The following is a 26253-nucleotide window of genomic DNA, read 5'->3' as shown; positions in this document are numbered from 1 at the left end:
ACCCCAGCACCCCAGATTAAGATGGTGTTAGTGAACCACAGTGATGACATGTGTGCAGCAACCAAAACTATTAGCTATTTTATTAATCACACTTTTTCTCAGAAACAATCACTGGCCTGTAGCTTACCTTTTGGAGTTAAACTTTTGAACTGCCTGTACAGCCTGGTCTGTTAGTGCTGTGAACAGAAGTCTTGAACGTGCCAGATGGTTGTGCCATGGCGGGTATGGGCTGAATCGAGACAATTGAGCACAGGCTCGAGGCCAGGGAGTGAGCCGTCTGGCCATTGCTGGAGTGGACTTGGAGGCCATTCGAAGTAGCAGAATGGAGGTGAGGCACAGTCGAATCAGCAGGGTCCAGGCCTGAGAGCAAGGAACAAGCCAGGGTTTGAATGACTTATGCTGGGATTTTACCCAGTGGTCTTTTTCGTGCTCCTTTAACTCTAAGTCCTGGTGTTTTCAGTTTGTACATCACACCAAAACTGCACTCTCTCTGGCACCATTTGCAACATTCAATCCATGATAATGAAGTCTCAAGATTCATAATCTTCCCAGCAGCAAACATCCAAGGGAATGTCATTGTATTCTGAAAGGCAAGTGTTCAGCACTTCTAACCAAGAAGCTTATTGTGTTCCAAATGCAAATATACATCTTCTGTTCAAAGATGTTACTGCTTATCTTAAAGGTGCTGACTGTAGAGTTTAGAACATGGACTTTGGAGTTTCACCAAGAGTCTTTAACACAGCAGGGTTTGAAACTGATTTGTGATTATTCTTGGATGCTTATGTTGAACGTCACTTTTGCAGAGATATTTAAGCAGACCACACTGTTGTGTGTTATCTTTTACATACTGAATTTCCTGCAATAGTAGCATTGAGCATTTCTGCTGGTGTCGCAAAAAAAAAAATCTGGAAGAGTAAGATTTAATTGATTGAGATGTACAACTTGTTTTTAAAACAGTCTAAGTTCAAAGTTAAACAGGGTGATATCTATTTCCAAAACCCTTGAAACTCATTAGAACTAGCTGTCAATTCTGAAATTTCATTAATACTGTGGAAGATAGACTGCAACTTTTATAATATTGTAGAGTTATGTATAAGAAAATGTTAATATCCACAACATCTTATTGTTTGTTGTGGCATGTCAAAATGACCCAATGGTTTACTGCATTGATTCATCAGTACTTTTACCTATTGTCTTTCACCTCAAGTTAAGTTCAGTCATCAAATGAGAAAATAAAATACAGTTAAATAAAGGAAATCAAAAAGGGGGTAATGCCTTAAAAATAAGCCTTAGTGTGTGTTTGTATTATAATATTTACTTGTGATTGGCAAAATGCTTACAAAGGCTGTGATCACTGGCAAATGAAAAGATAATTTAAATGTACCTGTTGTTACAAGATAATTCTACTGAAGAATATGCTGAAGTGATACTGTTATGACTTTTTTTTATTAATTGAGAATGATTATACATTGCAGCTCAGTTCACAGTGTTGTGCTGCTTGTCACAATACAGCAAGATAGTGTCTACAATATTTCATCTCTTAATGTTATGCTTGAAATAATAACAATAAATACATTTATACAGTTGAATTGATTAATAAGTTTACTGAAGACACCAAAAAATTGTTGGAGATGTAAGTGCAAAGCAGGTTGTGAAAAGATGCAGAAGGATATAGATCAATTGGAAAGTTGGATGGAGCACTGGCAGATAGATTTAGACAGTGTGAAATAATGCACAGCAAATCAGAATCAGGTTTAGTATCACTGGCATATGTCATGAAATTTGTTAACTTTACGGCAGCAGTGCAATGAAATACATGAAAAATAAATATAGAGAAAATAAGCTGAATTAAAGTAAGTATATTATCTATTAAATAGAAGCTAAAATAAGTAGTGAAAAGAAACAGAAATTTTAAAAAATAGGAAGGGAGTGTTCATGTGTTCAATGTTCATTTTGAAATCATATGGCAGAAGGGAAGAAGCTATTCCTGAATCATTCAGTGTGTGCCTTCAGGCTTCTGTACATCCTTCCTGATGGTAACAGTGTGAAGAGAGCATGTGGTGGGGGTACTTAATGATGGTTGTCTCCTTAAGGTACCACTCCTTGAAGATGTCTTGGATACCATGGACACTGGTACCCATGATGGAGCTGACTAATTTTACAAATCTCTGCAACTTACCTCAATCATGTGCAGTGGCGCCCAAGTACCAGGTGATGATACAGCCAGTTAGAGTGCCTTCCGATAAGCATTTGTAAAAGTTTTCAAGCGCTTTAGTTGACAAACTAAAACTCCTCTAAAGAGGGACCTTAAGGTGCAAGTTTGTAGCTCACTGATATTGGAGACACAGATGGATAGGGTAGTGAAGAAGGCATTCAGCAGCTCTGCCTTCATTGGCCATGGCAATGAGTATAAGAACTTGGATATTTAATTTGCAGCTGTTTAATGTATTGTAAAACCATACCTTGGAGTATTGTATGGATCTCTGGTTGTTACACAACTGGAAGAATGTAATAACTGTTGACAGAACTGAAGAAATTCACAATGATGTTGCCTGGCATGGAGGGCTTTATAGGAGAGATTGGATAGATTGCATTTATTCTCAAAGTAATGCAGGGAGTTGAGGGGAAACCACATGCAGATTTATAAATTTATGAGGGGTATAAATAAGGTAGGTTGTCAGAATCTTTTTTTCTGGGCTGGAGGAGTCTAAAACCAGAGGGCATCGGTGAGAAGAGTGAAACTTAAAGGAGATCCAGGGAGCATGTTTTTCTGGAGTATAGTGGCTGTATGGATTGAGAAGGTGATTTAGGCAGTCACAGTTCTGGCAGTTATAAAAGGCTTTTCAATATGTTCTTGGATAGGAAGGGGGTAGAGTGATATGGGCCTTATATAGGTAATTGGGTTAGTGTATATAGGTATCATAGTCAGCATGGTCATGTTGGGTTGTATGGCCCATTTCTGTGATGTGCAAGTGTATGACTTTGACAGTGTTTGATATACAAGATGTATGCAATAGCAGCAAAAACAAAATTAATCTAACTTCTGCAGTGAAGTTCTGTTAATTTTTGATTTGCTTCATTCTTCATATACAGTCTCCAAAACTATTTTTAAGGAGTATCGATAAGCAAGTAAAAAGAACAGTATACAGTGGATAGATGATGAATCCATAGGATTGAAATCTGGCCCCTTTGTTTAAACCAAGCTCCACTTTAAACAATCATATTTAAACAATGCATATTTTATAATTGGAGTTTTCCCTTTTGAGAGTATCCTCAAGCATGTGAAATTTATTTTCACTAAAAGTTTAATAAGATGTTTAGCAATCAGAAGACTTTCCATGTTGAATTCTATTTATACTTGATTAAGCTTTCAGATTTTTAATGAGGTAAATATAAAACAATGCTACCTGAATGAGAAGTTGGACAAACTTGAGTTGTTTTCTATAGAGCAGTGAAGGCTCAGGGGAGACCTTACAGAGGTTTATAGGTTTATGAGAGGTATAGAAAGAGTGGACAGATTATTAGTGCTATTACCGTGGCACAATATTGTGGGCCAAAAGACCCGTTTCTGTGCTGCTTTGATTTGTGTTGACTGAGATACTTTGGGACAATTATAATTGATCTAATCTTAAGATAGTGATTCAGTTGGTGGTTCCTTAAGGCCATTAGAGGCATGAGGTGGGGCAGGAAGGGTAGTAGAGATGAGCTCCCACTGTCTATTAAATGGCTCTAAATGGCACGCATCTCAAATAGCCTCTGGCAAACAAAGTCCAGCTCCTGGTTTTCGCATGTAGCTTAGCTACAAAGCCTGACAGAATCATTTCAACTGACAGGAGAAGGGGCAGAGGCTGGTTACTGCCACTTTAAAATCAGTCACTCTAGACAGATGGGGCTCAACAGGTTGGCAACTTATCTAAGTGAAGAAAAATTGTGATCTCAAACCTCTGCTGCCTAACAGCTCATGGGGAAGTCTTCCAGAGTAAACCCAAGTAAAACTCTGGAGTTGAAGTCCCTAGGCAGTCCTACGCTGAGTGAAACACTGGCTGGCAACTCTTGTGGCACTGCTGGTGCCATATTGTATCAGTCTCTCCTATTCCTTTCAATCCATCAACTGCATGGAGATGGGGAGCCTGCTGTCTGGACAACAGCTGGCTTTCCATATCACACTGTCCTGGCTAGACAGCTTGGATGCAAAATCTGTGGTCAACTCTGATCAATGAAGGGCCTCAATGATTACATCAATTCCCTTACTAGTTTTATACCTACACTCCCACTATGCACCCCATTGAAGTTCATGAACAGTAATGATCGGCAGAAAGCAACACTGGTATTTCAGTAGATGAGCATTGTGTTAACAAGTTTTAATTAAAGTAGCCTACTAAGGAAAAGGCATGAAAATACCAATACTATTGAGGTACTTTTAACATCTCAGCTTAAACATACCAACCTTGCCCCATAATACAAAATTAGTTCACATATGGATTTTTCCAAAGGGATTTTTGAATTCCAAGTGAAAAGATGTTGGCTCTGAGTCAAATAGTTTCTTTGTGTCTGCATGCGCTTTGATATGCAGGGTCCTCTTAGTTTGCCTTAAGAGAGGTGGAAACAAATATAGGTATTAATAAAACAGAAGGTCATCATTGAAACTACTCTGTGTAGTAACATTATTTATGGTCATTCTACAAGAATGCATGTATCAGAAGCACTAATCTAAATAGGTCTGGAAAGTTATTCAGCTCATAAACAGGGTTTTTGACCCATAGTGTCTAGGCTGACCATCAAGGCTTTACCATCACCTGGTCAGTATCCTACTTGTCAATTCGAGCGCTTGTCAAGACATCCTTAAATGTCGTGAGCGTAATTGTTTCCACATTTTCTCAAGCAGTGCTTTCCAGATTGCAACAACCCACTAGGTGAAAAAAAGTTCTTCTATTTTAATGCGCTGTGGTTGGGCTTTTTAAGTGCAATGTTATTTTGGATCACTATAAAGCTGTTTTTGAAATTGTATTTTGGTGCCTCTCCAGTATACTGATTAACGCTGCTATCGCAAATTAAGGCTTCTATATTTGATATTATTAAAAGGCAGCTCATAAATTAAAAAAAAATACTGAGATGTACAGAAAGCCCTCAAAGGAAGCAAAGTTTCTGTGTTTTCGTGAACATATTATCAGTGTCAGAGTGCAATAACTGGTACTGTTTTTTCCCTTTAATCAGAAATGTCACATCATAATGCGTGCTTATAATCCAGTGTTAGTGGTGACGTGGCCATTTGATGGACATGTTAAATTGAAGGTTTTGGCAAAATTAAATGTTCAGATATATGTTGAAAAGCAGCTGAGCAGAATGTGTACACAGGATGTTAATGAAGGGCGCAGGTCTCATATCTTTATGTTTCTTAATTGAGTCTGGCATGAGGAGGATGAGGATCTGGCTTCCTGCTTGATTTTGATAGCTAGCTGTTCTCCTCTCATTCTGCTCTTTCCCACCCACTCCCCATGACCTATCTGCAAAAAAGCATAGTGTCAGGACTGGATGATCTGAGGAGGCCCCAAAAGCCATGGAATATCAAAAAGTTTAATAAACATTATGGAAAGAAGGCCTGTATTGGAGTGAGCCTCGGATCTCAAACTTGGGGTTCAATCTTTCAGATGTGTCACTCTCGTCACAATGATTCCTGAGGCAAAATGAGTTTGTCAGCCAACTTTAATTTCCTGCTATCAATTTCACCAAAATGGTTATACTAATTCATTTATTTCTTTGCTTTGATATGATAATTAGCTTCCCTATATTAGTGGCTGCATTTCAAAAAAAACAATTTTTTTGGCTGTTAAGTTGTTCTAAGTTTAAAAAAAGTGTAAATTTTTTATATGCAGAATCTGTTAGAACATAAATCTGATGACCATGATGGGCCAAGTACATGTCATCTCTGACAGCAAGTAAAAATAATAAGAACCTCACTATCACAGTTATTTAATTTCGATGAAAAGCAGTGCAACTTGAAAAATTTGCATATCTTTTGAAGCATTGTTTGTCATCTGTTTTACAAGGCTTGGTTGATGTGGCCATGATTACTTCACTTATCTCTGTGTGATCTGAAAATGAAACAAAAGTCAGAATCAGTAGACATGTGAGTGGGGGAGTCTTCCCTTAGTTAGAGTTATAGCCAGCATAAATGTAGATGTGTGCAGTTGTTCACGGCCAATCAACACAGTCACAGGACATTGCAGCAAGTTTCTTCAGGGCCATGTCAAAGGTAGTGCCTTCATCAATGACTTGCCTTCCATAACGATGTGAGGACATTTGCTGATATCGCATTGTGTTCAAATTAATTCACTAGTTACCTGCATCTGAACTAATACACAACTGTAAAATTCAGAGACAAGTAACATTTTTACCAAAATGCCAGGCAATAACTATCCCTACCAAGAGAGAATCAGGGAGGGCCATTGCCCACTATCAATACCCTGAAGCTCAGCATTGATCTAAAAAAAATTGTTCTGTCCACATAAATGTCCTGTATTTTCTTGAGAAATTCCAACATTTCTGGTATTTCACCACATGATGAAAGGAAAATTCAGGACTCCCTCTTAAGCAATCACGAAAGTGGAAGAAGTCCCAAATCTACCAAAATTTCCTCACCACCGTAACTCTGACTATCCCGAGAGAATATCAACAACGTTCAAGTTGTTAGGGAGTGGGACAGCTGCTTCAGGTTTGGGGCACAGGTTAAATGGCTGTCAAAGCGTTTCTTCCCGATTGTTGATCGGGAATTTCCACAAGAAATTGTGAAATTGTGGATTTCTTGAATTAAGTCAAAGCAGGCTTTGTTGAGGAGGTCTCTGTCAGGGAATATGCTCATGTTAAGAGCAGGTTCATTAGGTTGCTATTCCATCAGAAATTTCTGGGTCAACATTCTGGCTATAAGAATAGGTTACTTTGTGTTTTTTGGCACAAAGTAAGTTACCTCATGACTCCCAAATATTTTTTGCTACCGTCAATGAGTTCATCAAACATGCGAGGGAATACACTTCAATTATCGGCATGAGTGCAACTCCAAAACATTCTAGAAATCATCTTGGAAAAAAAGCAGGCCCTATCTTAACATAGTAAATCACCCTCTTGAACCAAATCAGTCCCAGTAGTGTTGACATTCCTATTATATATGAGGCAGGATATTCTAAAACTCCATCAAGTGACGCTGAGAGCATCCCTGCATTTTTCCAGTCAAGATGGCAAATGGCTTGGAGGGCTACTTGAGGCTGCTGGTATTTCTCTGTTCCAAGTATCCACATTCTCCTTGCTGGCAGGGACCACTAGTTTAAAGAGGAATATGTTTAGCTGAGGGTACCGTGTGGCTGGCACATCGTATTCTAAGGGGAATTAATGACTACAAAGTTCTGAGGTGCTCAAAGGTGAGTCATTCAACATGGAGCATTTTGATGTAAACTGTTGGTTATATCTACAGTGTGTGTAAGATTGGTCCAGCTCATTTCTGAACAGTGGTGATCCCGACCTTCTCCTCAAACAAGTTGATGCTGGGCAATTTGACAATGTAAGCACAGAGATCTGCAGATGCTGGAAATCCAGAACAACACAAAATGTTAGAGAAACTCAGCAGGCAAGGTAACATCTATGGAGAGGAATAAATAGTTGACGTTTTGGACCAAGATGCGTCATCAGAATTACTTGACAGTAAAAGTAGTTCTGTTGAAAGAAAAGAGAAGGCCATTAGCTGCCATTTGTTGGAGGTAGTTATAGTTTGGTACTTGTGTTACGTGAATATTGCTTTCCATTCTGATGCTGAAATAGTGCATTTATGTGCAGCGCATGATACTTTATTATCTGAGGGAAGTTAATTAAATTACACCGTTGCTAGAACAATAAACATTTCTGACCTTCTGATAGAGAATTTCATAAGTAGAGCAGCTAAACATTTAGGCCATTGCCCCATTGCTTAGTATTTACACTTTCAAAGGTATGAAGATAATGGCTAATTTCTTTTAATTATTAGCTTGTTAACTCTAAACATCAGTGGTATCCCTAGTTTTGCAACATTAAAGCTGACATCAATTCTGTCAAATTAGAAAAGCTATAAAGTTCTGTAGTATTATTGTTTAATTACTGCTTCCAAGCTTGAACTACACTGCTGGGAGACTCATGTTGAATACAAGATAACTACATTTACAACATGAAAAACAAAAAATTGCTAGAAGTCCTCAGCAGGCCCGGTAATAGCAGTGGAGATAGAAAGAAACACAACTTTTCAACCCTTCACCAAAGCTGAGAAATCTTGATCATAAAACAAGATTTACATTGCAAAGAGGTGGGCCAGAGATGGAGAGGAAAAAAATAAAATAGCAATACTGAAACTGTTGTATATGCGATGGAAGCAAAACACTGCGTGTACTGGAAATCTGCAATAAAATAGAGAAGGCTGGAAATTCTCAAGTGGTCCAGACATATCCATGGAGGGAGCAAGTGGTCTGATACTTTTCCATGGGAACAAAACTAGAAAATGCTGGAAAAAAAAAACTCAGCAGATCAGGCAGCATCTGTGGAAACAGAAAAAGTCAAAGTTGTAGGTGTGCAACCCTCTGACAGAACAGATTTTAGGTTTTGATCAGAAACAGTACAAACCCCTTGGCCCATTATGTTGTGCTGACCTTTTAATTGACTCTAAGATCAATCTAACCGGTTCCTCCTACATAGCCCTTTATTTTTCTACCAGATTGAAAGTGCTGACCGTTTCTCTTTGAAGATAAGTTGCCGCATTTGTTGATCCATTGATCAACATTTTCTGTTATCTTCCATATTTCCAACCTATGCATTTTTTAAATTTTCCTTAATCTTTCATTAAAACTGGATAGTGCAGATGAAAGCTGGAAGGGCAACTGTTCTGAAATAGTTGACTAATCTGTTAAGTTCTGAGACCTGAATTGCGTCAGGTTGGAAGACGAGGTATTGTTCCCTGATTTCATGTTGGGCTTCATTCGAACAGAGTAAGAGGACAATGGCACTGAGCTCTGAGATAGGGTGGGAAGGAGCAGTAAAATCACAAGGAACTCAGCAGTTGTAAGCTTCGGGTCATCCAGCAGGTGATGCTGACTGAATGTATAGCCAGCACCCTACTGTGCTGCTTTTCCTTGTAGATGTTTCAGGAACAGACAATAAGCTTGTTCTGCTGTTGTACTAAGTTTCATTTGAACCGCCTTCTTTAACTATGAGTGCAATACTGATTTCACAAAAATAGCAGCTTTGCAGACTGCAGATGGAATATTCACTTCAACTGTATCCAGCTCAGTAGTTATCATGTTTTCAGCTATTGTGTGGGAGGGTATATAAATTTTTGTCAGCTGCAATGACTTGTAATGAAATGGTATCTATTCAGAGACAAATTTTATTCGAAAAGCTTCTATTCCACTACTGGTGTCAGACTAGCTGAGTGTGGGGTTTGCAGCCAACAACAGAGTAATTGTATTACAGGCTGAAAAATTGTAAAGGACTTTGAATGATACTGAACAGTTCTGATATTCTGCAAGATCAGCGTAAGATCAATTAAACATATGTGATTAAATGTGTAGGATAGTAAGAAATAAAATCACACAATGAACTTCTTGAACAAAAGGAAGGTATTAAAGCAAACAGCTTTATATTTAGCCATCTGCCTCATGGAGAATTACGAGAATCTCGTGCAGCTCTGCTGGATTCCACAAGGAGTCCAACACGGAAGCACAGCTGGGAAGCTGTCAGAGCTGCTGTGCCTGCAAGATTAAACCTACATTCACGCAGGGGTCTCAAACATTTGGCATTCATTGGCTCTAGCATTCCCAGCTAGAGAAGAATGCTTACATTTTAATTTAAAGTACTCTTTATGCTTTCAATATCTTATACAGCAAAAAAAATATTCTTAGCAGTCCTACATATGATCTATCTATGTTTTTAAACTCTTAGGCAGTATATTTTATACTTTTATCGTGCTGCATCATATCCAGAATAACAATATATTGTGCACTCTTTTTGACATGTGTACTAGAAATTACATTAAATAATGTTGTGTCTCAATACTTTATGAAAAGCCCTTATATTTGAAAAGATGTTATATTTGTCATTTTTTTCTGTTTCCTTTTCAATTTAACATGTTGTTATCAGTGCTGGATGTAAAATGGACATTTCTCTCATCCTTTCTCATGACTTAGACTATGACTGGAACTAATTAAATAGTCACTCTCCACGATGCCAACATGTATGTGTATGGCATGGCAGTGTAGCCGAATTTTACTTGGACAGTGAGTAATAAATCAGAAAATCACTTGGAAATTACCTGACCAACAAGGTGATCGATATGTAGTTTAAGTATGAAAGCTGGTAGAGCCAGACTGCATTCATGACATCTGGGCTATAGGACAAAGGTCTTCTAGATTGATATCCTGAAGGATTATCTGAATTTCTGTCTCGTATTTGAAGGAAACTTCATGCTGATTCTCTTCAATTATTAGTCATATACCTCAGTTAAACCATTTCAAGTAAATTTGTGTTGCCATGAATTGTAAATGATGTACAAGAGGAATGGAATATATTGTTTAATAAATCTCCAGTTTGCAGTTTTTTAATTCAAGCAATATATTCCTCTATAGAAGAGTCAAAAAGTAAAAGCTTGGGACTGAATTCTTCTATTATTCAGAAACAATATTCTTGCCTAATTCCCACTGCCTTAACATTTTTAACTGTTTTCCAAAAGTACGCTGTTGGATTCTGATGTTTTTAATCCAAGGTTCTTTCAAACTCTGGAAAGAGGCACAGAACTTGTTGCTTCATGATTATTTTATTTAGCATTGATAGAACAAAGGAATGGACAGTAACAGGAGTAGAGGCTAATAGCAGGAGGAAGTGAAGAAGCAAAATGAAAGCAAGAAGCTGCCGCTGTGTGGTTAGCTCTTTTCATACTCCATAGATCAGAAACATTCCATTCAAATTTGTAGATAAGACTCAGCCATTCAGATAGCCCCTATTCAAATCATTCAATACCAGAAGAGGCTTCCAAAGCTTTCCAGAATCATCCTAATATAGCCACTAGGAGACACACTGAACAACTGTATGTGCATACTATGGCCACTAGGAAACACACACACACACACACACATATATGTAGTTATGTAAAATACTGATAGATAATTAATGTTAAGTTGCAAAGAGTCTAATGCAACAATACCCACTTTGTAAATCACCTATTTAGAATGGTTACATTTGAAAATTCAGAGACAAAAACTTGTGCTATCTACATTAAATATAAACTAATCAAAAACTTCATAAGTTATGAAGGATCAAAGGCTATATATTCTTCAAAGTATTCACAGGATTATGTCATTGTATGTACAGATTAGTAGGCACACTTACATGAGTTTGAGCTATTCTATTAATGGTCACACTTATACAAGTAAAAAAGATATAAATTATGATAAGGCATTTCAGGACAAATGATGTGATTCATAATAATGAATAACTCCAGCTTCCAAGACTGGAATGAATCCAATCAAAGAAATCCCATCCATCAGATTGATGTATTTTAGCTGCTTCTTAATGAACATGATCAGCCAAATCAGCTATGTCAGGTACATGTAAGGTCTGTGTATATCACATAGCAGGAAACACATATCCTAAATATAAAGATCCTAACCAATTACATAGAAGAGAGGTGTAGGCTCCATTTCTACACACGGAGTATGTATTGTTCCATGAACTTAGACTATTCCTTATTACACAATAGGAGCTTTGTAGAATTGTGATATTTTTCTGATGGATATTGTCATGGAAAATTCCAGATTCATTACCGCATATAGGACAATGTTAAGTGTAATTACATGAACTATACCCTACTGGAATGATACCTTCTGAGCTCAAACAAAAGGTAGGGAACCCATGAAAAAATTTATTAGTATTGTCATGAAAATTAGATGTAGGTACAGAGATATCCCAGAATAAGAGATGAATAGGGTCAGATTCTGTATGATATGATTCCTTAATTCATACTGCTTATATTTACATAAATGATCATGTTTAAGACAGAATGTGGGGGTCATGATGATCAAATATTTCTGTACCTCTTGAGAATAATGAACCATGGGTATATTGTCAACATCACCTTTGCTGGAATATTTAATAAAGAGGGTGCATCTTTGTTTTAGAAAGTCTAGCCTTGGTAAATATTTTGAAATGTATAAATTGATATAGCAAACAGCTAGATGCATTATAAGCATATGTAAATTCGTATGATACTTGCAAAATACTTTGTGAGTCATCTCAGCCGGCACATTGTGAATAGGGAAAATTATCAAAAGTATAACAAAAACAAATAATATCAGAATAAATTTCATGATGTCCAGTAGTTATCAACTTTGTTTGAAGTCTTTTGGCTGGTTAGTGTAACCCTGTGGCTTAGACACTGTGACAAAGGTTACTAGCACATTAGCCAAAGCACCTGTTGTCTTTGTCTTCCACAGAGCAAATACTGGAGAGCAGCACCAACATGAGCATTGGTGCCACACCACACTACCCCTGGAGTCAACTCTCCTAGGTAATGTGGCATGAGGCCTAGTCTATGCTACAACCGAGGTCGTTCAGCTCTCCCTCTGTCAAATTATTTGAATTCCTCTCTCAGTCGTTGAAGGGCCATCAGTGAACAGTCCTTCAGCAGAGTAATAATAAATAGGATCATGTTGATCTCTATGATCTTGAGTTATGACTGCTATCATGTGTTTCACACTGATGCACAGGGTAGAGTTTATGTCTATCAGGAGACAATGTTGCCTTTCAGGTTTGAGACACAGTCGGTTGTTCCTCGTTAAGGGACACAGGTCACCTTAGCACTTATTGTCTTTCAGCAAGTTGTGGAGAGGTTAGCCAGTAGCTGATGGACCTGCCACTAGAGGGATTAGCTTGTGAACACATTAATTAAATATGGTTTCATTTTCAGTCCTGCTTGTCTTCACTCCCTTGGTCTTTATTGGAGCAAGCTGTGATACCAGGAAGAAGGTACTGGAGCCTCAGGATTCACACCATCAGGTTTAGGAACAGTTATTATCCCTCAACAATCAGGCTCTTGAATCAATGGGGATAACTTCACAACTTCACTGATCCTATCACTGAACCGTTCCCATTACCTATGGTCTCACCTTCAAGGACTCTTCATTCCATTTTCATGATATTGATTTATTATTATTCTTTTTTTCTATCTTGTTGATATTGTCTTTTATTGATTCTATCATGGTTTTTGGATTTACTTTACGTCTGCAAGGAAATGAATCTCAGGTTTGTATAGTGTGACATAAATGCAATTTAATAATAGATCTATTTGAACTTTGAACATAGCTGCCAATCTTATTGTTTCATCATGGTCATCTTCACGAGCTGAAAGGGACCGCTGTAGAGTCCATATTATGTCCATTTTGTAATTCTGCAGAGGTCAGATGGTGGCAATGTTTTGGAAATTGTTTGATAAAGGCTCTAACCCTTTGGATTTTCGATAGTGTTGATGTATTGGAGGACTCTCCAATATAGGCTGTAATTCTTTGGAGTTTGGATAGTTTTGCTGTGTCCAGGGTACTCCAATGGAGGATCATCAGAAATGGTGTCATTGGGAGTGTCACCAGCAGAGTCACTGGCAGTGCCGCCCACTGGGTTGGCAGAACCACACACCTGAGGTCTCTGTTCAGCTCTTTGAAATTGTCTCAGTCCGCTTTGAAGCTCTGTACAATTACTTTCAATTTTATTACAGTTATTCATTCACTCTTTCGGTTAATTCAGACATTTACTCTTTAGCCTTTTTCTGTCTATATCATACTGTTTTTGTAGTTTATTACAATATTGACATTTATTTTCAATTGATTAGTGAAGCTTTTTACTTGCCCTGTTAACTTTTTCATTCTCTCTCACAATCAACTAAACCCTCCGTGCATTCTTATCTTTAACTCATGCATTTCAGGTTTTTCCTTTCCCTCAACCAATCTATGAGTCTTATCACATGGCCTCTTAATAAACTTGACATTGTTGGTATATATTGTTTGGACTTTTTATTAATTTTATCAAACTAAGATGCTTTACCCAGGTAAGAGCTTTGTTTCATTACTTGGCCATGGTTTAATCGTACATGCTCTTCATTACTCTAAATGTGATCTTGAAATATTAACAGATTGCAACCGAAATTTTAATTGATTGTCCTGCAAAACCCTAAGCTTTGTCCTGCACTTCTCTAGCTTGCACATATTTTGCCTTCTGGTTTTGAATCACCAATCCATTTCTTAAATAACATACAGATCTTGCTGAATTAGACTGATTAATTGTTATTCTCTTTGTAGCTTCATTGTACCTGCATATATTCTTATAAATACTTACATACATGTAACTGTTTAGTATGTTTCCTAGTGGCCACAGTATGTATACAAAGTTGTTCAGTATGTTCCCTAGAAGTAGCATTTGCATGACCCTGAAAAGATCTGGAAGCCTCACTTGGTACTGCATTATCTGATGGTTTCTTATATATGGAGTATAAAAAGAGCTGGATATGTGGTAGTGCCTTCTCATTCTTTACCTTCTTCTCTCCCTCCTGGCACTAGCCTCGGCTCCTGTTACTGTCTATTCTTGCTTTTCTTTGTTCTGTTAACACATAATATAACAATCCTGAAGCGATAAGCTTTGTGCCGCTTTCCTGACTTCCAGGGGCATAGGTGTAAATTGAAATAGGCAAGATTAAATGGGGACCTAAGGGGCAGGTTTCTTTACACAGAGGGCAGTGAGCCAGCAGAAGAGGTGGTAGAGGTCAGTACTGTTAAAAACATGCAAAGGACATTTGGTCAACTGCACGAAAAAATTTGGTTCAGTGTGATATGGGCCATATATAGGCAAATATGATTACCACAGATAATCTGTTGGTCAGCGTGGGTAACTTGGACTAAAGGGTCTATTTCTATGCTATATAACATTGTGAATTTATACAACTGCTATTTAACATTGAAGGCAGTTTGGAATAGCAACAAAATGATATTCTGCATTACTGATGAGGTTTATTTTGCTTTTAAAAATCTGAACTTAAAAGTCAGAAGATTGGATTTGACAAGGACTTTGAATAATTAAAATCTTGCCAATGCTGAACTCGAAATGCTTGTTTTTACCCTCTTGTTAGTGAGTGTACCAAACACTGAACATGAACAGACTTCAGGTGACTGACTAAATGCACATAATGCAGTGAAGTCTATGATCCTGACAATATTCCAGCTGTTCTGCTACTTTTTACCCTTCTAGCTGAGCTATTCCAGCAAATCTATGGATCTAGTACTTATTTGACAATATGTCAAGTATTTTAGGTATGACCCAATCTCAAAAAATGGCAAAGCTTTCATGGAGAAACAACTTCTCTATCAACCCCCTCTCAGTCATCTGGGTACTGATCATGTCTAGCAAGCCAACTCCAAGAAGTCCCTCATATCTAGGTCTCAAATCTCACCATTGACCAGTAATAACTGACTGAATCACATGAATAGGAGGGCATAGGTGTGAGTTAATTATGCTTTTGGAGGACCACACTTGCACCTGTTGCTGGCTTATCTACTTTAGCCCCTTCACTCCACCCCCACTATTACCAGATTAATGTATGTGATCTACATTCTGATTCTTTTTTAGAGCTTATTGTTGAAGTTTCTTACAATGTGTTGATTCATTTTTGCCATTGTTGTCATCCCTCTTATTAAGAGAAAGTTAGTGATGAGAATGAACATTTGTCAATTATGTCCCTGCACTGTCTCTAAAAGTTTAGAGTGAGCTGATCTCCTTCTTGCAAATGTCCTTACATATTTATAAACACACAGAGTACTTAAGAATACATTTTGAGATTTAGTAGAGATTACTAAATCATCTAAGTAAGTTTTGGAGATAATGTTCACAAAGGGAAATTTTAGAGGATTACATACATCCTCCAGATGGAAATTGCCAGGATTAGTTGTTACTTAAGTTAAATGCCATGAGCAATTGAATTTTACTTTCCAGATGCCTGCTTAGAGGATAGTCCACTGGTAAACATGCTATTATTAGTCTGAAATCTAGTATGCAGAGCAGATGGTATGTCGGAAGGAAGAGCCTGGTAGATGCGTGCTTTCTGACAGTTGTGACTCTTGAGCTCCCTTGAGGATTGAGAATGCATCAGATGGAAACTGGAAATAGTCACCTTATCTGACAGTACGTTTCAATTCACTGAGAGAATTTACTGTGATTGATGCTTTGCGTACCATCAATCCATGCCTGCTGCTCTCAGTCTTTGCCGTATGAGGCTTAAAATAAATAACCTATGTTTCAGCAATGAATAAGAAAGAATCAGGCAGGAATTAAGTGATAAGTCAAACATAGTTTTGAGGCTACATATTTAATCTAGCAATCTACTTCCATGTATGGCAAGTTAATCGTGGTATGAACCTAGTTGCAAACACTCAATTCCAAAGAAATAGAATGAAGAAGCAGTTCAGACAAAGTCAATATTTGGCTCATATATTTCCAAATCCGTAAAAAAGTGTTGAAATACTGAAATTGTTTATGATTAAAAATTAAGGATACTCTAAGTTTCCTCATTGATATTATTAATGTATTTTATTTCAATTTTGCAGTAGAGTTGAGCAAATATCACCTGAATTTCAAGTCATTATTCCCAACATTTTCAAATACTCAGCATGTTTTCATAATATTTAAATGTCAGCGTGAACAATGACAAAAAATAATTTTGCATTGTTTTATTTTCAGAAACTGCATCAGTTTTCAACTCTATACAATGGAGATGTGGCTCTTCTTTAGTTCTACAAAGGTGATGTAACATTTCTTTCTGTTATTTTAATCGAGCTAGTGAAATATAAAATGGCAGTATGTGAGTGACAGCAGGGACATTTAACTCAAACTAAATTCAAGGGGTAAAACAGGTTTACAGAACATGTGAAAGGCATACCCATTGGAGGTCCTTCATATTGATTAAACTAGGATGAGCAAGTGTTCTGAACTTTGCTGTGAATAATTCTGATTAATATTCAAACCAGCTTTTTTCATCCAAGTTAAATGTATGTTTTATATTTTCTTGGTCTGTTGCTATAAATAAGTGTGCTAGTAGCTTTGCAGAAATTGAAATGAAAATGCTTCCTTAACCTAAACAATATAATTTATATTTACCTGTTTGTAAGATAATAGAAATCACTGACTCCAATAACTTATAAGAACAATATACCTTACTGTAGCACTCTTCCTCAAATTTCAGACTAAACCCGACCCTTTGCCCAGTTGGAGGGTTGACTTTTCCTTGCCTAATGCCAACTTGAAAATCATTACTGAGGGATCAGTTGTCCCCTCAATGTCTGAAGATGGTAGCCTATTATGCTATGATTGAGATCAAGAAATGCATGCTTAAAGCTAAGATTTATCTCAGCAGTGTCTATCACTGACTATACCTGGAATAGTTAGTTTTCATTAACAAGCAAACTATGCGATAATACTTATTGTCTTTATTCTGTCCACTATACACTAGCCTCTTATCCACTGCTCACCCCGACTTTCCAATTGCTCCAAGACTCAACTTTCTCAGTCACCCCCGATTCTAACCTCTGACCAGAAAATTTACTGATATACTGTTTCCTTAATGCCTTGAACTCCCAAATTCCCTGACTTACTCTTGAGTCCTGATTAATTGACTTCCCAGCCTCCTAAATCTCTAGTCAGAGATTGAGATTTCAATGTGAAGGTTTCCGTCTCCAGCTAGATAAAATCCCTGTAAGTTCCAATTTGATTCATAATTTCCAAATTCATCTCCCCAACTACCCAGCATTCTTTCTAGATCCCTGCTGAGTATTCAAAGTCCTGACATCATCCTCCCCCAATCTCCCATCACCCAGCCCACCTCAGATCAGAAGAAAGTTTTTAAGCACTGAACTTCCCCCCCACCCCCAGCCCAACTCAGGCCACAAGCTGGCTTCTAAGAACTGAACTCCACCCCTGCCCAAGCTTTTGTGCTTGTGTAACGGTGATTCAGTAGCCCCTGAATTCTTGGGCACTGCTGACATTTGCTACACAGGACCCATGATGAAAACTGTTAGTGCACCCATAGCAACCGTAAATATTTTTGGTCTTGTCAGCCGACCAGGGACAAGACTATTCTGGATTTAGTGTTATGTAATTAACAGGATTTGATAAGCGATCTCGCAGTAAAGGAGCCATTAGGAGGTAGTGATCACAAATGATAAGCTTTTCTCTGCAATTTGAGAAGTATAAGGGTAGCTCGGAGGTGTCAGTGTTGCAGATGAACAGGGGAAACTATGGAGCCATGAGGGAGGAGCTGGCCAAAGTTGACTGGACGGATAGCCTAGCAGAAAAGACAGTGGAACAGCAATGGCAGGTGTTCTTGGGAATAATGCACAAGGTGCAAAATCAGTTCATCCCCCAGAGGAGGAAGGATTCAAAGGGGGGAAAGGGGCCACAATGGTTGACAAAGGAAGTCAGAGATTGCATAGCATTAAAAAAAAGGAAATATGATAGAGCTAAGGTGAGTGGGAGGACAGATGATTAGGAAGTTTTTAAGGAACAACAGAACTTAACTAAAAAGACAATACGGGGAGAAAAAATGAGGTATGAATGCAAACTAGCCAGGAATATAAAGGAAGATAGCAAAAGCTTTTTTAGTTATGTGAAGAGAAAGAAGATAGTTAAGAACAATGTTGGGCCCTTGAAGAATGAATTGGGTGAAATTATTATGGGAAACAGAGAAATGGCAGAAGAAGTTAATGAGTACTTTAGATCTGTTTTCACTAAGGAAGACACAAGTAATCTCCCAGATGTATGGATGGGCCAAGGACATAGGGTAACAGAGGAAATGAAACAGATTGACATTCGGAAGGAAACGGTGATGAGACGACTGATGGGACTGAAGGCTGACAAATCCCCAGGTCCAGATGGTCTGCAACCTAGGGTACTAAAGGAGGTGGCCCTGGAAATTGCAGATTCAGTGGTAATCATTTTCCAATGTTCCTTAGATTCAGGATCAGTTCCTGAGGATTGGAGAATGGCTAATGTTATCCCACTTTTTAAAAAAGGAGGGAGGGAGAAAACAGAGAACTATTGACCTGTCAGCCTGACATCGGTGATGGGAAAGATGCTAGAGTCCATTATTAAGGATGAGATAGTGGCATATTTAGATAGCAGTGATAGGATTGGGCCGAGCCAGCATGGATTTACCAACGGTAAATCATACTTGACTAATCTGTTGGAGTTTTTCGAGGATGTAACCAGGAAGTTAGACAGGGGAGATCCAGTGGATGTAGTGTACCTCGATTTTCAGAAGGCATTTGATAAGGTCCCACATAGAAGATTGGTGGGTAAAATTAAAGCTCAGGGCATCGGGGGGAAGGCATTGACATGGATAGAAAACTGGTTGGCAGATAGAAAGCAAAGGGTAGTGGTGAATGGGTGTTTCTCGGAATGGCAGGTGGTGACTAGGGCTCAGTATTGGGACCACAGCTGTTTACCATTTACGTTAACAATTTGGATGAAGGCATAATAAATAACATCAGCAAATTTGCCGATTATACTAATCCGGGTGGCAGTGTGACATGTGATGAGGATGTTAGGAGAATTCAGGGTGACTTGGATAGGCTGGGTGAGTGGGCAGATACTTGGCAGATGGCGTTTAATGTGAATAAGTGTGAGGTTATCCACTTTGGGAGTAAGAACAGGAAGGCAGATTATTATCTGCATGGTGTAGAGTTGGGTAAGGGAGAAATACAAAGAGATCTAGGAGTCCTTGTTCATCAGTCACTGAAGGTGAATGAGCAAGTGCAGCAGGCAGTGAAGAAGGTTAATGGAATGTTGGCCTTTATTAAAAAGGGAATTGAGTACAAGAGCAAGGAAATCCTCTTGCATTTGTACAGAGCCCTGGTGAGACCACACCTGGAGTATTGTGTACAGTTTTGGTCTCCAGCTCCAGGGTTAAGGAAGGACATCCTGGCTGTAGGGGAAGTGCAGCGTAGATTCACGTGGTTAATTCCTGGGATGTCTGGACTGTCTTACACAGAGAGGTTAGAGAGACTGGGCTTGTACACGCTGGAATTAATGAGATTGAGAGGGGATCTGATTGAAACATATAAGATTATTAAGGGATTGGACAAGATAGAGGCAGGAAATATGTTCCAGATGCTGGGAGAGTCCAGTACCAGAGGGCATGGTTTGAGAATAAGGGATAGGTCATTTAGGATAGAGTTAAGGAAAAACTTCTTCTCCCAGAGAGTAGTGGGGGTCTGGAATGCACTGCCTCGGAAGGTAGTGGAGGCCAATTCTCTGGTGCTTTCAAGAAGGAGCTGGATAGGTATCTTACGGAAAGGGGAATCAAGGGATATGGGGACAAGGCAGGAACCGGGTATTGATGGTAATTGATCAGCCATGATCTCAAAATGGCGGTGCAGGCTGAAAGGGCCGAATGGTCTACTTCTGCACCTATTGTCTATTGTCATAGAGTCATGCAGATTGGAAGTAGGTCCTGTGGCCCAACTGATCCATGCTAACTAAACTGAAGTTCTAAGCTAGTCCCATTTTCCCAAGGCCCATATCCCTCTAAAATTTTCCTGTCTATATACCTGTCTAACAGCATTTCAAAAGTTATTATTGTTCCTGCCTCAACCACTTCCTTTCGGTCATTCAATAGATTATTATCCTCTGTGTAAAAAAAAAGAAAATTGCCCCTGAAGTTCCCATTGAATCTCTCCCTCTCATCTTAAATCAATTCTCTCCATTTCTTGATTCCCCAGCCCAAGGAGAAATGTGATGTGCATTCACCATATCGACACATTTCATTATTTATAAGCTGACCTCTGAATATCCTATGCTCCCATCCTTGTAATACCACCCTTCAATTTCCTACACCCCAAATCAGACTCAGGTTTAATACCACTGGCATATGTCATAAAATGTGTTGTTATGCAGCAGCAGTACATTGCAGTACTTAATAAAAGCTGTGAATTACAGTAAGAAGTATATGTATTTAAAAAAATTAAATTAAATAAGTGCAAAAAGAGAGATAAAATGAGTACCTCCAGATGGTAATATGGCAGATGTTATGTGCATGGATTGATTTCACCCCAGTGAGTGGAGAATACTCCATCGTAGTGCTGACTTGCATCTTGTAGGAAGTAAAATGTGACAAGGTGGTGTTGAAGATGTGATGTTCATAGACTAACTTCACCCAGACAAGCAGAGAGTTTGCTGGCACACTCCTGACGTGCCTTGTAGCTAGTAGAGTGGAATTGTGTATTTGGATGATGCTGTGCGCATGGACCAACTTTTCTCCAGCAAAGTCTGGCAAGCTACTGCAACAATCATTCTAATTAACAGTCGGTTCCATAGAATCTAACCTTCTTATTTAGGATGAAAATATATAGTAATAACCTCAGAACTGTAACATTTCTAGATTTTTCTATGGTTCTGCATACGAATGCACATTATTATGTAGAAATACACTTTAGTCAAACTGCACTTGGAGTTTTGTGAGCAATTTTGTGACACTTTACTAAGAAAAGATATGCTGACATTTGAGAGGCTCCAGAGGAAGTTCACAAGAATAAGTTCATGACTGAAAGGGTAAACGTATCAGGAGTGTTTGATGGCTCTGAGCCTGTATTCAAGGAAATTTAGAAGAATGAGGGGGGATCTCATTGAAACCTGTCAAGTATTGGAAGGCCGAGATAGAGTGGATGTGGACCAGAAGTTTCCTACAGTGGGGGAGTCTAGGACCAGAGAGCACAGTCTCAGAAAAGAGGGAAATCCATTTAGAACAGACATGAGGGGGAAATATATTGTGAAAATATAGCCGAAGGGAGGTGAATTGGAGAGATGCATTGCCACAGATGGCTGTGGAGGCCAAGTCATTGGATATCTTTAAACCTGAGCTTAATAAGTTCTTGATTAGTCAGGGCATCAACAGTTGTAGAGAGAATGCAGGAGAATGGGGTTCAGAGGGATAACAAATCAGCCATGATGGAATGGCAGAGTAGAATCGATTGATCAAATGGCCTCTGCTCCGATGTCTTATGGTCTTGTACAGTCAGCACAATGTAACCCTAATGCGAGGTTATACTTTATTGAAGGCAAACAAGAATCAACCATATACAGAGATTAAAGAGAGATTAACTTTATTTGTCAGATGGACATGGAAATATAGTGAGCTGCATTGTTCACATCAAATGAAATCAGCGAGGATTGTGCTGGGCACTTGCAAGGTGCTGCTGGTGTTGCTGGGCTTCTGGCATGAACCTAGCATGCCCACGACTTAGAAATCCTAACCATAAGTCTTTGGAATGTGGAAAGAAACCAGCGCACCAAGAGGAAACCCGCATAGTCAAACAAACCATTTGCAGACAGGGATGGGAATTGAACTCTGATCTTACAGCTGGTGGCTATAAAGTTTTGCATTAACCACTACAATAATGTATTGGAAGTTAAACCACATGATAAACATATTTCTGAGAGGTATGGGCACCATATATTACCATGTTTTCTCTTGCTACGTGCAAGTTTCTTACTTTTTACAAGGATTCCTCATTGTCAAGTTTCAAGTTCATATTTCAAGCTTGTCGTCATTGCCATGAATACCCAGACTGTAAAGGCAATGGAAGTTAGCTTTTTGCAGCATCCATATAGTACATTACAATCTTGACAGAACAAATTACATAAACTTAAATTATACATAACTTACATGGCAGAACGAACAAAAATAAACACAACATTAGTGCAAGCTGAGTGAAATATATTCTGAAGGTAGGATTCAGTTTTCTCTGTTTTTTAAGGACCTGACAGCAGTGGGGAAGAAGTAAGTGGAGAAGAATTTTGAATTATCTTACATAAAAAACAGTCCTATGCTGAGGTAATATTATTACTTCAGTCGGCTCAACTAACTGGTGCAAGAATGCATCAGGAGTCACAGTATGTATTCCACAAAGACTAACTGATGGCAAATATATTAAACAAACCAACATACTCAAATCATTGTTAATCTGATGAACCTATTTTATGTTTCTATAATTTGTAGTAATTGCAGTCAGATAAACCTGTGCTTTCTGTATATAGTGTTCGCATATAGTCTTTGAGGAACTTACCACACTATATTGAGTGTTGTTAATGACTGGAGTAAAGCAACTGCTGGCTAACATGTTAATAAAATATTAGCTAAGATATGTCAGTTTACCTTGTGTAGCACAATGGCAAAACAATGTTGTTGTCTCACAGTCCTGATGGTTGAGTTCAATCCTAATTTCCACTACATGAAGTTTGTACGTTTTCTATGTGAGAACGTTTTGCTTTCTTCCCACATTCCAACGACATGCAGGTTGGAAAGTTTAGTAGCCTCTGTAAGCTTATCTTAGTGTGATAAGAGCCCATGGTATTACAGAAAAGATACCAGCATGGATAGAAGATTGGCTTACTGGCAGGACGCAAAGAGTGGGAATAAGTAGGGTTAACTCTATTTGGCTGCCAGTGACTAGTAGTGTTCCATAGAGGCCGGTATTGAGACCACTTTATTTCACATTATACGTCACCGATTTTGATGATGGAATTGATGGTTTTGTGGCCAAGTTTGCAGATGATCCAAAGATAAGTGGAGGGGCAGGTGGTGTTAAGGAAGCAGGGAGTCTGCAGAAAACCTTCGAAAAAATGGGAAAAGAAGATGCGGATGGAATATCGTGTAGGTAAGAATATGGTCATGCACTTTAGTAGAAGGAATAAAGCCATAGACTATTTTCTAAATGGGGAACAAATTTAGAAATCAGAGGTGCAAAGGACTTTGGAGTCATAGAGCAGGATTCCCTGAAGATTAATTTGCAGGTTAGTCAACGGTAAGAAAAGTAAATGTATTAAAAGCATTCATTTTGAGAGGACTAGAAAGTAAAGACAAGGATGTAATACTGAGGCTTTATAAGGCATTGTTCCACATTTGGAGTATTGTAAGCAGTTTTGGGCCCCTTATCTAAGAAAGGATGTGCTGGCCTTTGAAATAGTCCAGCAGAGGTTTTTGAGAATTGATCCTGGCAATAAAAGGCTTAATTTTTGAGGAGCATCTGATGTAGTAGACCTGTACTCACTGGAATTTGGAAGAATGAGGAGGGAATCTCGTTGAAACCAAAATAATATTGAAAGGCCTGGACAGAGTGGATGCGGAGAGGATATTTCCACTAGTGGAAAGGTCTTGGACCAAAAGACAGCCTCAGTATAGAAGGACATCATTTTAAAACAAAATTGAGGAGAAATTTCTTTCGCTAGAGGTAGGTCAATCTGTGGAATTCATTGCCATGGAGAGGTCTGAAGGCCAAGTCATTTGAGTATATTTAAGACATAGGTTGATAGGTTCTTGATCAATTAGGGCATCATAGGTTACGGGGAGAAGGCAGGAGAATGGGGCTGAGAGTAAGGATGGAAAGATTGGGCAGACTCTGTGGGCTGAGTGGCCTAATTCTGCTCCAATGTCTTACAGTCATATGGGCAAATGATGGAAGAATCCGGGTGGAATTGACAAACAAATGGAATAGCAGTGATTACCGAGGAATAAGAAAAGTGATGGGAAAGCTCTGAGTGCTGACATTGACTCATTGACCAATTAGCCTTCATCAAAAGAGAATATCAGAAATAACTATTGGGTGCAGTATTTGTTAGTTTTTACCATACATTTTCTTGGCCTTAGTGGAGCTGTTGTAGCTGAAAGTAAAGACTAATAGACTGGCACTAATTAACATATATCTGCTCCTAAACCTGAATCTCACTTTTGTTAAATTCTTGATAATGCCTGTTATCATTTTTCAGTCATTTCTTGTGTTACATATATGGAAAATGGAAATGTCTATTTCAAAGATAACTTTTTCTCAAAGATTGATTTTAAGGGCTGGTCTGGGTAGAGTTTGATTAGTATGATCATTTCCCCAATCAGAACGGTGACATATATCCTAGGGAATGACAGCCATCAATATCGGCAGCATGAGTTGGTCTGATAATAACTGAGAAGCTTGCTTTACACCAGGCTCAATGCTTATGTCTAATGATAATGGTGTTAAACAAACTGCTAATTTGCTATTTAGTTAAAATGTGCTATTAACATTGCCTAATTTCACTCTCTTACGGCTGTTATTAATAGCAGAATATGAGTCGTCTTTGAAAAAACTGTAAAAAAAAATCAACTTTGCATTATAGAAATAAAATCTCTAGGTGGTTGTAAAATTTGGATTTGGACCTTCATCAATTATATCTTGAGGATTAATGCCTTCAAAATGAGTTATTAAGTTAGAGTTTTCAGATCAGCTGAGTTACTAGATACATAATCATTCCTTACACCTTGAACTTAATAGCTTCCTGAAATATGTAGCAATGGGATAACACAAAGTTAACATTAGGTCCATAACTTAGACTGTTTGATATGGAAAACATCTGTATTGGCTCTCATTTCTAAGGAAGAATGCAGAATTGCAACAAATTTGAAAAGCAATTAACAAGTGTGACACAGTTTACAAAAAGTCAATTTTACTTATCCAGAAAGAACTAAGTGTTTTGTCCAGAACTATAATCCAGAACTAATCCAGAATAAAAATTAAGTGGTCTTGCAGTTCCAGTTGGATATTATACATGAAGTGATCAATGGTTATACATTTAAAGTGATAGATTACTGGACACATATCATGAGTCCATGACCTTTGATCTAGAGGAATGCGTTTGAAGATCACCTTGTTAATTTAGGAACTTCAATTAATCAATTGAATAAATCTGGAGAAGGTACATAGTATCAATAATACCAACCATGAAACACTCGAACTAGCTTAAAAATTGTTCCTTTTGGCAAGGAACCCAGCCATCTTTACTTAGCTTACCTTGAATGGGACTGCAGATCAAATATTCTCTTTAACTCAAAACTGCAACGTAACATGGTTAAAACATACAATTCAGGGGAAACTGGGATGAACAGCAAATGCTGTCCTTGCCAAAATGCCTGCTTTATGTAAATATGTTGAAAAAAAAAGAAATATTACTGAATCAAATTATGGATTAGAAGATGGAGGGAAGATTAGAAGATCAGGGAGGAAAGTTTAGAGGAGCCATCAGGGGTAAATTTTTTACACAGAGGGTTGTGAGTACCTGGAATGACTTGCCAGGGATGGTTGTGGAGGCTAAAACATTAGGGGTATTTAAGAGCCTCTTGGACAGGCACATGGA

At 38.3% G+C, this 26253-nt stretch overlaps 1 protein-coding gene across 1 annotated transcript in view; it reads left to right on the top strand.

Annotated features, from left to right (window-relative positions):
* lrrc4ca (leucine rich repeat containing 4C, genome duplicate a) overlaps window positions 1-26253 on the top strand; it is a 1033148-nt gene that overhangs the window by 558214 nt on the left and 448681 nt on the right. The window contains exon 10 of the mRNA XM_059975961.1: window positions 16780-16840. The gene's annotated coding sequence lies outside the window, so the exon portion shown is untranslated. The remainder of the gene's footprint in view (window positions 1-16779; window positions 16841-26253) is intronic.

This window comes from Hypanus sabinus, chromosome 7 (assembly GCF_030144855.1).
Source record: "Hypanus sabinus isolate sHypSab1 chromosome 7, sHypSab1.hap1, whole genome shotgun sequence".
In the NCBI taxonomy this organism is placed as follows: domain Eukaryota; kingdom Metazoa; phylum Chordata; class Chondrichthyes; order Myliobatiformes; family Dasyatidae; genus Hypanus; species Hypanus sabinus.
Note: the sequence above shows the minus strand (reverse complement) of the source record. Positions and strands in the feature narration are given on the sequence as shown.